The following is a 12,386-nucleotide window of genomic DNA, read 5'->3' as shown; positions in this document are numbered from 1 at the left end:
TCCTTATAGTAAAAATTTTCAAAATTCTTTCTTCTCATTTTTTAAAATGTGCAGTATATTATTACTACCTACTTTTATATGTGTATTTAGCTGCAGTGTTGAGTTGAAAGTACATGCATTTTACTTTTTACATGCCAATTTTTTAAATATTTAACTTACATAATATGGTAATATAATAATATTGTTAATAATCAATAATTTACAATTCATGGTCCATCCATGTAATCTACCTACCTCTGTGAGGTAGATTCTAGGTCATCCTTTCTAATAGGGAAGAGTTAAATGACATAAGTAACTTAAATATCTTATCCAACATGACACAACTGTGGAGAATATGTGCATATATTTGCATAATCAGGCTTCTATATAAGAAAGATACATTTTAATAAACTTATATCTTGTCTTCAAACATAGCCTTAAAAATTATCTAGCTATACCCTTAAAATAACTTATAACATATGGTCTTGATTTAACCCATTTGGGGATTAAGTGTAATAACAAATGCAACACAATTGTCAGGGAACCTTCAGTATACTTTGACTTTTTTTATGCAGACCCAAGCCTTTCATTCTTACATATTTCTCTTTAAAGGAGGTACTACAGGTTATAAATTCATGTGAGCTTTTAGTTTAAATGCCATATAAATGGACTGAAGGAAGAAACATCCTGACTAGTGATGTCTTAAACAAATCAAACAGGTATGATTAGAGGTCACAAAGATCAAAACTGCCAATAAAGATAGGAGTTGTCTTTCTCACATTTTTTTATTTTGGGTAAAAATAAATTCAATCTTGTTATCTATTCCACAGAACATTTGAAATAAGATTTTATGTTTTCTGGGTACTTTAAGCAACAGACTTAGGGTTGTGTTGGATTTAAATGACACCTAAAGATCTAAAGTGATTTTGCTGGACTCAGTTCCTGTTTGGACTCTCCGAATGGACACCCAGTGCCTGAGAGGGCCAGCATCCTCTCTGGGGCATGGTTGGCACCTTGAAGAACAAGTAGCTTTTTCCAGGGACTCTGGTGATTTAAACTTGCACTGTGACATGAGAAAGTTTCTCAGAAGCTGTATACACTACTTTTGGCAGAGGCTGGGTTTGTGTCACTATGAAACTACTCTGGAATTCTTGGGGAGCTTTATATAAGGATGACTCCCTAAAACATAATGAGTTGAATTTGACCAATGAGATGATAGTCAAAACATCGACAAGTCACAACACACCCCATTTTCGTTTTCCCAAAGTTCATAGAGCAAGACATTTGATCCCTATTTCTTTTTCTTTATTTTGATTTACTGCTTCTTTTGACTATTTTTAGAAAGGCTGTTAGAGAAAGTATTCCATATTTCAGAAGCTAAAATTTCATTCAATGATCATGTAGACACGGATTTGGGAAGATGATGAAAAAGAAACAGATTAAATATAATTTTTGGCAAGACGTTTAGGAAATGTACGTTTGAAACAAATTTATTATAAGAAAGACAGGGTGTGCAAGGCAGCGTGGGAACCAAGGGTGAGGTGGTTAGCGGGGCGGCGGGGAGATATGTATGTGTCTCAATTTCCATCTGCAAGGCTAAAAAGAAGCTGGACACAGTTCTATCCCATCAGAGGACTTTTCTAACTATATACTATTGATCTCATATTTTATATCATTTGGAATATAACACAGTCCAGAAATGGTCCTCTCTCATCCCAAGTCCTCTCTGTACACAAAGAATTAGAGAGAACTATAAGAAGAGGCATTTAGGGGAAGACAGATGAACACAGCAATATTCATCCAGAAACCTTGAGTTGACATCACAGTGCTAGGGTAACTCTAAAGGAAGGACTGTCTTTGCCATCCATCATCAGTCATTCCATTCACAAGAGGCATGACGTGGCTCTCTTCTTTTAAAAATCAGACTATTGAGTACGAACTAAATTATATAGATAGTTATACCTTGGGCTCAGAGGTATCCATCCCATGTATTAACTCAAAAGCCTGTGTCTTTCTTGATTCAAACATATGTGGATAAATCTATATGTATAGATATTCACACAAACACAAACACTTATTGATATTATTAATTTCCAAGCACATTATGAACTCCATGAATATTATTCATGCTTTTGTTTTTGTTAGCTAAGATTATTAGTTCAAGTTTTTCTAATTTAATATGTATATAAATTTGGTATTGCTTGATAAGACATAGTTTCCCCACTCCTGATTTTAAAGTACAAATTTTTCAACATGTGAAACTGGTTTGGTTTTCTAATTGTTGCCCTGAAAAGAGCTCTAATTGGAAATTTAAACAATGAATAAAGACTTTGTCTTTGCTTCTATTACTTATATTATTATTTTTATTGTGGAAATCAAATACTCTCTTTGGGACTCAGGATCATTATGAGTAAAATGAAGGACATGGATTAAACCCCCCAAGATCCTTATCAGTACAAATTCTATGAATCTTGTAATTATTTCCATTTTTCTGATTATTTATGAAGGGCACTTGTTTTGGGAAAAATGCAGGCCTACCTGCTTCTGAACTATTTTTTAATAGCACTGATTCTCCCAAGGTAGGGGAAAACAATATTTATTCCCCAAAATCTTTGAACATTTCAAATGCTCTGATAATAAGATGTTTCCATACTTAAATTCCATTTTAACTAGTGGCTTTACATTGACATATTCTCCCTTTTCTCTTTGTTCAATTGTTTTCTGATGATAAAATCAATACATTGTCATTTAAAATAATAGCTTACAAAACACACACCTAAGAGCCTAAGATAAAAGTAGTTACCTTTAATCTTGCTATCCCAGAGAAATATTACTAAAATTATTCCTCCAGGCCCAACTGCAAGTGTGTATTCATGGGTGGTGTGATATGTATTTTACAATATTAAATGGATTGTGCTTCCAATGATACTTTATGGTATACCTTAATCATATATAAATATTGTGAAAATATTTCCATGCTTAATAAAGACAGAATCTATGCCATTTTAATTGCTATACATTAATCCACTATGTATTGTTGGGAAATTTAACTGTAATTTTTGTAATTACAAGGATCTTTGAAATAAACATCCTTTAATTTTAAAGACTTGTCTGATTACTTCCTTGCATACAATATTTTTAAGATTTGTACATTTCATTTTTTTGTTGTTGATGAGAGTAGATATATAAATGCATTTAAATCTGTATCAAATCATATGCAGATACCTTTCTGACCCCAGGATTAACCTGGTGACTCCCACTTCCCAAGTCTCTGTTGCTTGGATGATCAGCCTTCACAACCACAGCTGTCCTTGCCATTCTCAGGAGCTGGAGCATGTCTCTGACCTCAGTGTTACTCCAGCAGTGTGGCTGTCTGCCCTGGATATGAATTCTATCTCTTTTCCTTTCTGTTTGCACAAATACTGCTTGCATAACCTTCTACTCCTCTGGCTATGTATCTTTTCAATTCCCAGAAAACTATTTGGGATAACGTTATTTATGATCATGTGGATTGTGTTGATTTTTATTTGTTCTATCCTCTTGGAAATCAAATCTATTTGGTTTATATTATTAATGCCTGAATTTTATACATTTTATTTATAGGTTTATATTATATTTATATGTAAAACTATTATGGCTGATCCTTTAATCCCTTGATTTTAGACTTAGTCTATATGCACTTAAAGGATTAATATAATAAGTCAGTGACATGAGTAGGATCAAGTAAATCCTTTCATATGATATTGACTAGTAGGTTTAAGCAAAAAGCATGCATTTCTATAGTTTTCAAGATGTGTAAGGAAAGAAAATGTAAATAGGCTTTCCTGGTGCTCAGGGAATTCTACAGTTTCTTAAGTGCATTTTAGTTTCATTGAATCTTTCATCTAAATAAAAATAATTATTTTTACCTTTTCTAACAAATAAATCTCATAAAAAATACAGAAGTTTTAATGACCTTTTCTAATATAGCAATAGCATATTTTGTTCTAGGGTAAAATGTAATATAGGGTCTATATTCTGACTATGCCCTTGTACTGAACCTAGAGAGCCAAGATTAGCAAAGTGTACCCTTGCCAGAACTTGAAAGAATAAAAACCCAGAACAGATGTTCAGTATAGAAACTTTTACAAAGACAGAAAGACAGCCCATGCTAAACCATAACCTTGGGACCAAGATACCGACCAGTTCAGAAACCTCAGAAAAACTGAAGAAAGAGCAAATATTTAAAATTAAGTAGAATAATTCATTTGGAGTCATCTAGAAAACTTTGGAGAGGAGGACAGAGGGGAGTATAGTGAGAAACCCATATAAATGTAATTAAGGGCAGTGTAGGGGAAGGAGAAAAGATTTCATTCATGTCTGCATCCTGAGAGCTGAGGGAAAAAATAAAGAGAGAAATGAGCAGGATAAAAATTTAACAAAAAGGCCAAGAAAAGGAAATCAGGAGACAGATTTGAACCACAAACCTTGCATGGTTTATGACCAGTGTTACACATGGTGCTGTTCTTCACAGATGTCCAGGTAATGGTTAAATTGTGCATAACTAATTCAACTGGTTGAGCCAAGTTGCTTAGATACTATACTGCTGGTGTAGCTAATCTGGTGTAGCATGTTCACATATGTGTGCACATGTACACACACACACACACACACACACACACACACAGCCCAACACCATTGTCTTGTAAAGTATGAGGTCACTTTTCTATTTCTCATTCAGGACAGAAAAAGTGGTTGTTGAAAAGAAAACAGCAGAGAATTGAGAAACAGTGATGAAGCAAATGACATAGTGTTTATTTCTATGAATCACTAGATTAAGTGCAGAAGCTAATAGAAGTATGTTTATGAAAAATATGATCATGAAATTCTGGGAGAATGTTGGAAACACCAAAAATTGCTTCCATGAGGGTCTCTGTGAGGAACTGCAGTCTCTGTGGCAAAATAGGGCATTCTTTCGCCATTGCATTGATCTCAGTAGTTCCCATATTTCTGGAGAACTTGATGTTAGCAAGAGATAGCAGCTCAGGACATAAAGATATAAAGTGTGCCATTTTCAGCAGGGAACACAATAAGTTTCCTTCTGATAGCTTTTCTGGTGACTTAGCTTACTTGGAAGGAAAGGCCAGATCAGAAGAGGTAGACTTAGCAGAAATTTTTATATGATAATTTCATCCGATCCAACCATATAAGGGACACATTTTTCAGGGGAATTTCTTGATAAAATCAGGTGTACACTTAAGGGTAAAATACTTTTCCTGAGGAGTGTCAGGGTATGGAGCCATTGAAGTGTGGGCATAAATTTAAATAAATCCTAATTATAGGCACCCACATAGGCAGGTCTGGTGGTTTGGGATTTTATAGAAAAATATATCAAAGGGAAGCCAGAGGTTCTTTGGGCATTGGCAAATTTATTTACGATTCTGGAGAAGTCCCCTTTCAGGTGTTCTTGGTGGTCTGATTCACTGTAAACCCCTCCAATTGACTTTGTATGGAAAACACCAGTGAGTCCAAATCAGCCAGACCCTCCAGTTTCAAACTCCAAACTGGAGTAATAAAATAAGCCAATACTTTTTCATAAATTCCTGAGATAGTTTCAGAAAACAAGCAAAGTCAAAATCATCCATCAAAAACATTTCCAGGTCATAAAAATGTAGACCCTGGAGTCCCCCAAATAGACTTGTTGTCTATGTCTGATGAAATGGGGCAGCATTCGCTCACATCATCTGAAACAAACAATTTCCGCTCAACTGGCATTCAGAACATAACTGGAGAGTACCCACGTTAATTTTAGAGTAAAAGAAGGAAGGTTGCTGTTTTGTTTGTTAAGACATTAATTTGTCTGCAACATATGAGAAATTATGCACCAGAGGCAGGGTCTGGAAGCACAGAACAAAATGGAATGATAGGAAGAGCTATCGATTCTTCAACATGAAGGTGATGATGAATCTTCAAATGACTTGTACTATTCTATCTTTAAGATAGATAGCCGTTCCTTGTGAATGTCTATGTCTGGACGTTTGTATCTCAGTGCGTTTCTTCTGACAGTTATCCAGCAACAGGAGAGAACATCAGAATGCCAAGGTTTCCTGGGAGTGAGGAGAGTTATAAGAGCCTTGAAACCTATTCTAAACCTGGGACTTCCAGATCATCCAGTTCATCCGCTTTCCATTCTTTCCCTCAAACTACAGGTTGAACATCCTTAATCCAAAAAGCCTGAAACCTGAAATGCATCAAAGTCTGAACATTTTTGAGCATCAGTATGATACCACATGTGGAAATTTCCACAAATGACTGCATATGTCAGTCATGGTCAAAATTTGTCTTCCATTCTTATATTCTAGAAAAGTCATCTCAATATGTAATTCCAGGTCTACTTCTCCCCACTCAATGTTGTACTAACCTGTGATTATCCCCAAATTTCCATTAATTATATCATATATTAAATCATAAGGTTAGAAGTTAATGATGCTAATTCAGTAGTTTTAAGCAGATGCTGTACCCAAGAAGCAAGTTGGAGAGAAGAGCAACCAGAAGGAAACTGGTGTCAGAGTATAAATGTGCACCACACTCCATAGCACGAGGAAACAGCTTCTCTTCTGATCAAATGCTCTACAGCAAGCTGACTAGTCCAGGAAAGGGGCAAGTGTAGTCCAGACAAGAAAAGCCAGATCCTATCATTTGATAGATAGGATCAACAAGTATTGGGATTAGAAAAAAAATGGTTTTATAAATTTAAATCTTTATTTTGTTACAAATAATTTGTAGGAGGTACATGCATATATATGTAGGTAATCAATCCAACTGGTATTTATTTGTAATAAATATTTATTTCACGGCACTTGGAATACTCTCGTGAAATCTTTATTAAAGAGAATGTATTTTGACACATGTATAAATACGTTAAATACATAGGTAACTATGCTAGAAATGAGTCACCTCAACTCTCTAATTTACAGTGATACCAAAGCTTGCTGTATTTTTTACATCAGCAGTATTTTGGTGATAGATCTGAGTAGCATCATAACAAGGGGTTGACACAGTAGATCTCAAAATGAGTGTAGATAACCCGGTTACAGTAACCTCTGGATTCTCCTTCTGTGTGGTTTAGAGTTGTAAAGTTCACCCCTAAAGCCAGATGCTTCCAGCACAGAGTAGCCACAACAGTCATCTAAACCCTCCATTTTCTCCATCTGGTGGAATCCAAAATGGTTATGATTTATCATTCTCAGCCCATGTCAGCATGCAAAATTATGGATTTTGTAAGAAAAAAATGACAACTAAGCATTTGCTTATTGGGAGAATTCCAGATTTTGAGGCCTGTGGACTCTAGATACATACTCCTATAAATGAGTTTCTGATCTTTATATTTGTTATTTTTATCCCAGAAAACGTCATGTAATTCTTTGTCTCTCTCCTTATACCGATAAAAGTGCTAGACTCAAGTCTACACAAGTTCTCAGTAGATCTCAAACTTTTGATAGAGCCTTGTAATAGAATTTAATCTGTAGATATCAGATTGGGATTCCTTTCAAACTTCTCTGGAAAATAGAGCACTCAATTACTCCCAGTTGCCAAGGAAACAACATGAGTCCATAAGTCCACTGAGCATGGGGTCAGTGTGGTCAAGGCAGGCCACTCTAGTGAGGCATATAGTTTAAGAAACCTATGCTCAAACATTCAAGTAATTTTATTTTCCACTTCAAGTAAAATATTTCCCTTTGATAAAGCTAAATGAAATAAAATCTAGAGTAATTTGAATAAAGGAAACAATGATCTTCTTTAGCATTCCTGATTTTAATGGTATGAAGTTCAGTGGTTCAGTGTATGAAGATTTTTATTTAGACACGAACATTTTAGCTTGGTGAATCAAGCAGATATGAATAAAATACAACATCATTGCTCTTTGCTCACAATGGGGAATCTACAGTAAATTGAAAAATAATTAATTAAGTCTTCTGAATAAACCTCCTCATTTCTATTTTGAATTCTGCCTGGGGATGGCCACATAATCAGGCATATTTTGGCACCAGATTTCCATTATGCCTTTCCTTTTTGAAACTCCAAATAAAATAGATCTTCTATTCTGTATGAAAAGAGGTGGCTGTTTCTCTCTCCCACATTCTCCCTTCCCCCCTACTCCCTCAATGTCCCACTGCTACCATACCTAAGCACTATAGTCATGGAGTCATGGGTTGAGCCATTTCCCTGTTGCAAACACATTTCTTAAAAGACAACAGAGGCTTGTCTCCCTGGCAACATGTCTAGTGAAAACTTCTCATATGATTTACCTATTCCAGAGACAGGTAATAGGCAAATTCCACATTTGACAGTGTCATCTGTTTTAAAAGGAAACTTTCTAAGTCTTATCTGACACCAAGACTCCATCTGAAGCCTACCTTGGCAAATTCTAAATGATGTTTGGGTTAGTGAAGGATACAAGAGAACATTAGATGCAAATATTCTTCTGTATCTTATTGAGCCATGGCGGGTATTAGACCACACAGACATAAATATTTATGTTTACAGATGTTTGGATTTAAAATGAAAATGTTCTTTTCCTCTCTGTTTATGAAGTCCGCTCTTCCTTTCAGGCCATATGTTACCTTCTTAAAGCCTGTCCCTGCTGTGCCTCCACTGGCACCCACCCCATGTCAACACAATTTTCTATAATTACAGGTTTAGTTTCCCTTAGAATATGTATACCACAGTGTTTGGTTATATATGTCTTTGTTTACCATTAATGTCTTTTCCTCCAGACTGTGATCTTAAAGCTCTCAAAAAATATGTGGTGAATGAAGGAGATTGTAACTACAATTTTTTAATTTAAGTATAATAAAAAGAGTAAAAGTACATGCTCATTTTTAATCTTTAATTTTAACAATAACATAAATATTTTTGTAACCTAAATAATATTTGAACATAATTACAGGGAAAACATATAAAAAGTCATTAATATATAAAGGCTTGAAAGCATGCTCCATACATAACCTCCCGCCTTGAAACCTGAAATAGGTGTTAAGCAATGGTCAGCACAGAGAACGCAAATGCAGAGCACATGAGTGACAACTATAAATGAAAGATGGATGGCCCAATTGGGTGATAAACACACAAAAGGCATGAGGTTTTCGTCCTCAGAAGGACTTAAATTGATCACCCATCAGTGAAACTCACTCTGATCTCCCATGTCCAAAATAGATCTGCAAAACCTCAGGTTGATCCTCGTGTTTCATCTACAGATCAAGATCCTGAACTTCTCTGCATGTCTTGGATTAGTGTACTGGAAGAGTCCCAGTCTTACCAGCAACATCCGCATGTGTGTGTGTGTATTTCTTTTTTTGTTGTTATGCAATTTCCCCACCTGTTGTCACTACCCAAGCAAAAGATATTCAAAAAAGGAAAGGGCAAGGGTGAGAGAGAGAGAAAGAGAGAAGGGAAGAGAAAAGGAAAAGAAGGAAGGGAGAGAGAGAGGGAGGAAGTAGGAGGAGAGGGAGGGGAGGGGAGGAAAGGGGAGACAGTTACCTAGCCACTGTGAAGGAAGCTCCTAGTTACTCAAGTGTATATGAAATGAATAAGCAACAGGGGAACAAATGGTAGACAATTACATTTTCCAGCTATCCCTAGTGTAGGCCAGAAAGATCAGCCAATAAGACTAAAAAGCTTGGGCTGGGGTTGTAGATCAGAGGTAGAGTGCTTGCCTCCAACACGTGAGGCCCTGGGTTTCAATCCTCAGCCCAACATAAAAATATATAAATAAATAAAGGTATTGTGTTCATCTACAACTAAAAAAAATTTTTTAAAAGACTAAAATACTGAGTGCTTCTAGGACTTGCCCATCTTTACTTTATACTCTTATTGGTGTTACATGGAGATATCTGGGAAAATACAACTTGTACACAATCTTTTGGAGCCCAGCCCAGACTCCTGACACAGCTCATTGGAAAGGGTCAGGGACTCCTAAAGTGCCAGCTCTGCAGGTGAGCTGAAGGTGGGGGTGGGCTGGGTGTTGGTTGCAGAGCTGTCTTTGTGGTCCCCACCATAGGTGTTCAAGTAATGTGGTCATGGGATATTCTAGTGCAGACCCTTGTGTCTCATCGAGGTTAGTTATGACACACGGGCTGTGGTGAGTGGCCGAAGTGTGTGCAGCAGGCAGGAATTAAATAGGAAACAAAACAAGGGGCTATTCTTCCTACCATTCACAAGTAACCATAAAGTTTTTACTTCATTTCTCTAACTCCCTTCCTTTAGGCTATACATTCCTAAATAACATAATAGGACTCCCTTTAATAGTATTTAGGAATTTCCCCTTTTCAATTCCAGTGAAAGTCCTATGTGTCCTAACTTTATACTCCACAAATATTAATGATCAATTAATTTGTAAAACTCCCATATTTATTCATGCACTATTAAAAATGTCAGTTTTATCAACTTTTTGTTAGATCTTAAGATATCTGCTTTACAGGGTATTTTATTAAATCAGCATTTCACTTTTCCACTTGTGGTGCAGCAAAAATAAAAGTATTTAGGAAATGTCCATATTTCTGCAAATGCACATACAAACATGTTATAATGACTTACAGAACTCTGGAACTTCTTGGAATAAGCTTTGCCTTGGGCCACAAGAGAAACTCAAGCCTAATTATATGCTTGCTCACTCTATTTAAAAGCTTTAAATGCCCCAAACTTCAAATATTTGCTTGGATCTGGGAAGACTCTATAAAGAGCCAAAGTGCTTTCTATATAAATAGTCAAAAACCAATGGGAGCCCCTTAAACAGCTGCTCTGCGCAGTTAATCAGGAATCTGGTAACAGGAGAACAATAGCTCTAGCACTGAATTTTTATTTAACCCACTTCACTGCTTAGTAATAATTTCACCCCAAATATCATAGCATATTAACATTGCAAGAAAACTTTGTGATATTCTGTCCAAATACTTTTTTTTTTCTACTATTGAACTATTTAGGGACAGAAAGTAGGTAATATACTGGCAGACCCATAGATATTTATACCACAGAGCCATGGTTTTTATGATTCTTTGCCCAAAATCTGACCAGTGCCATAAAATTCCCTATAATTACAGAAGCTACTAGGAGCTATTGAGTAAGTTGGCAGGAGGGTTAAAGAGAGGTTTGATACTCCCGTGTGCTTTGGGCCATCTTAAATTCAGCACAGAAGGTCTGGATTCTGGAAAACCCCTCAGTCCTAGACAAAACAGCATAGATATTAACTCAAAACTAGAGTAAGTAACTCCATTGACAGAGGGATTTTCAAGGTTTTCTAGGTAGCTCTTTGCTCTCCTGTAGAATCAAGAAGAAAGCTATTTTTAGGTTCTGGTTCCATGAGGAGCATAAGGTGATGGCTTTCAGAAGTGGATTCCTACTGCTTCTCAGCCTTTTGGTTAAGTCTAAGTGCGGAAGAAGTTTCCTTAGCCCAGCTATGTCTGTCCCAGTAATTCAGTATTATAAGAAGGAAGAAAGATTTGCCAATTGAAGAATGTGAGCAGTAACCATATGGAACATTATGTTGATGAAATGGAAGCATCCAGTACAACACCAGGGAATCACAGACAGAATAATTCCCTCTTAAAAGTGCCCCTCGCCTAAAACTGTGTCTGCATGTTGTGCTTCATACAAATGAGAATGAGACTTATTAATGGGATAAGTTGCTAATCGTCCAAGTTTAAGAAATTATACTTGATTACTTAGGTGGAATAAATGCAATCACAAGTGTCCTTAGAGAAGGAAGAGGAAGAAAGAAAGTTCAGAACCAGGGAGAAAGCCTTGTGAAAAAGACTCTACCTGCCATTGGTGGTTTGGGAGATGAAAGGAGCCACTAGCCAAGGAATGAGGCAGAACTCAAGAAACTGGAAAAAAAAAAAGAAAAACAATTTCTTATAAATCCTCCACAAAGACATGGCCCTAATAACACTTTACTTTAGCACAATGAGACCTCTAGTGGGCTTCTGGTCTTTAGAAGTATAAAATAACTAATCTGTGTTGTTTTAAACCACTAAGTTTGTGATAATTTGTTAAAGCATCAATACAAAACTAATACACTACTTCAGAGGAAAAATAACAGAAGAAATCAAATTAAAATCTTGAAATCACATGGATTATTAAAGGAATTTAAAACACACAGTAGAAAGCAAGGGGAAAGAGATGAAATAAATTAACAAAGTTAAGATAGAACCCAAGTAAAGCACTTCAATTATGGGTATGCATGCTCATATATCCTGTCCCTCTCTCTAACAGTTCAGCCTCACCTCAGTGTATGGTTAAAAGAGTGTTGAGATTTTAAGAAAGTGTTCATGGTCCCCTGGACCAATAGTACACATTACCAAGACATGGGAATGAATATGCCCAGCCACAGGTAAATGTCACCAATCTGTCTGATGAATAGCCATGGAGGT

Source organism: Spermophilus citellus, assembly GCF_964194105.1.
Source record: "Spermophilus citellus genome assembly, chromosome: 7".
Taxonomy (NCBI): Eukaryota; Metazoa; Chordata; class Mammalia; order Rodentia; family Sciuridae; genus Spermophilus; species Spermophilus citellus.
Note: the sequence above shows the minus strand (reverse complement) of the source record.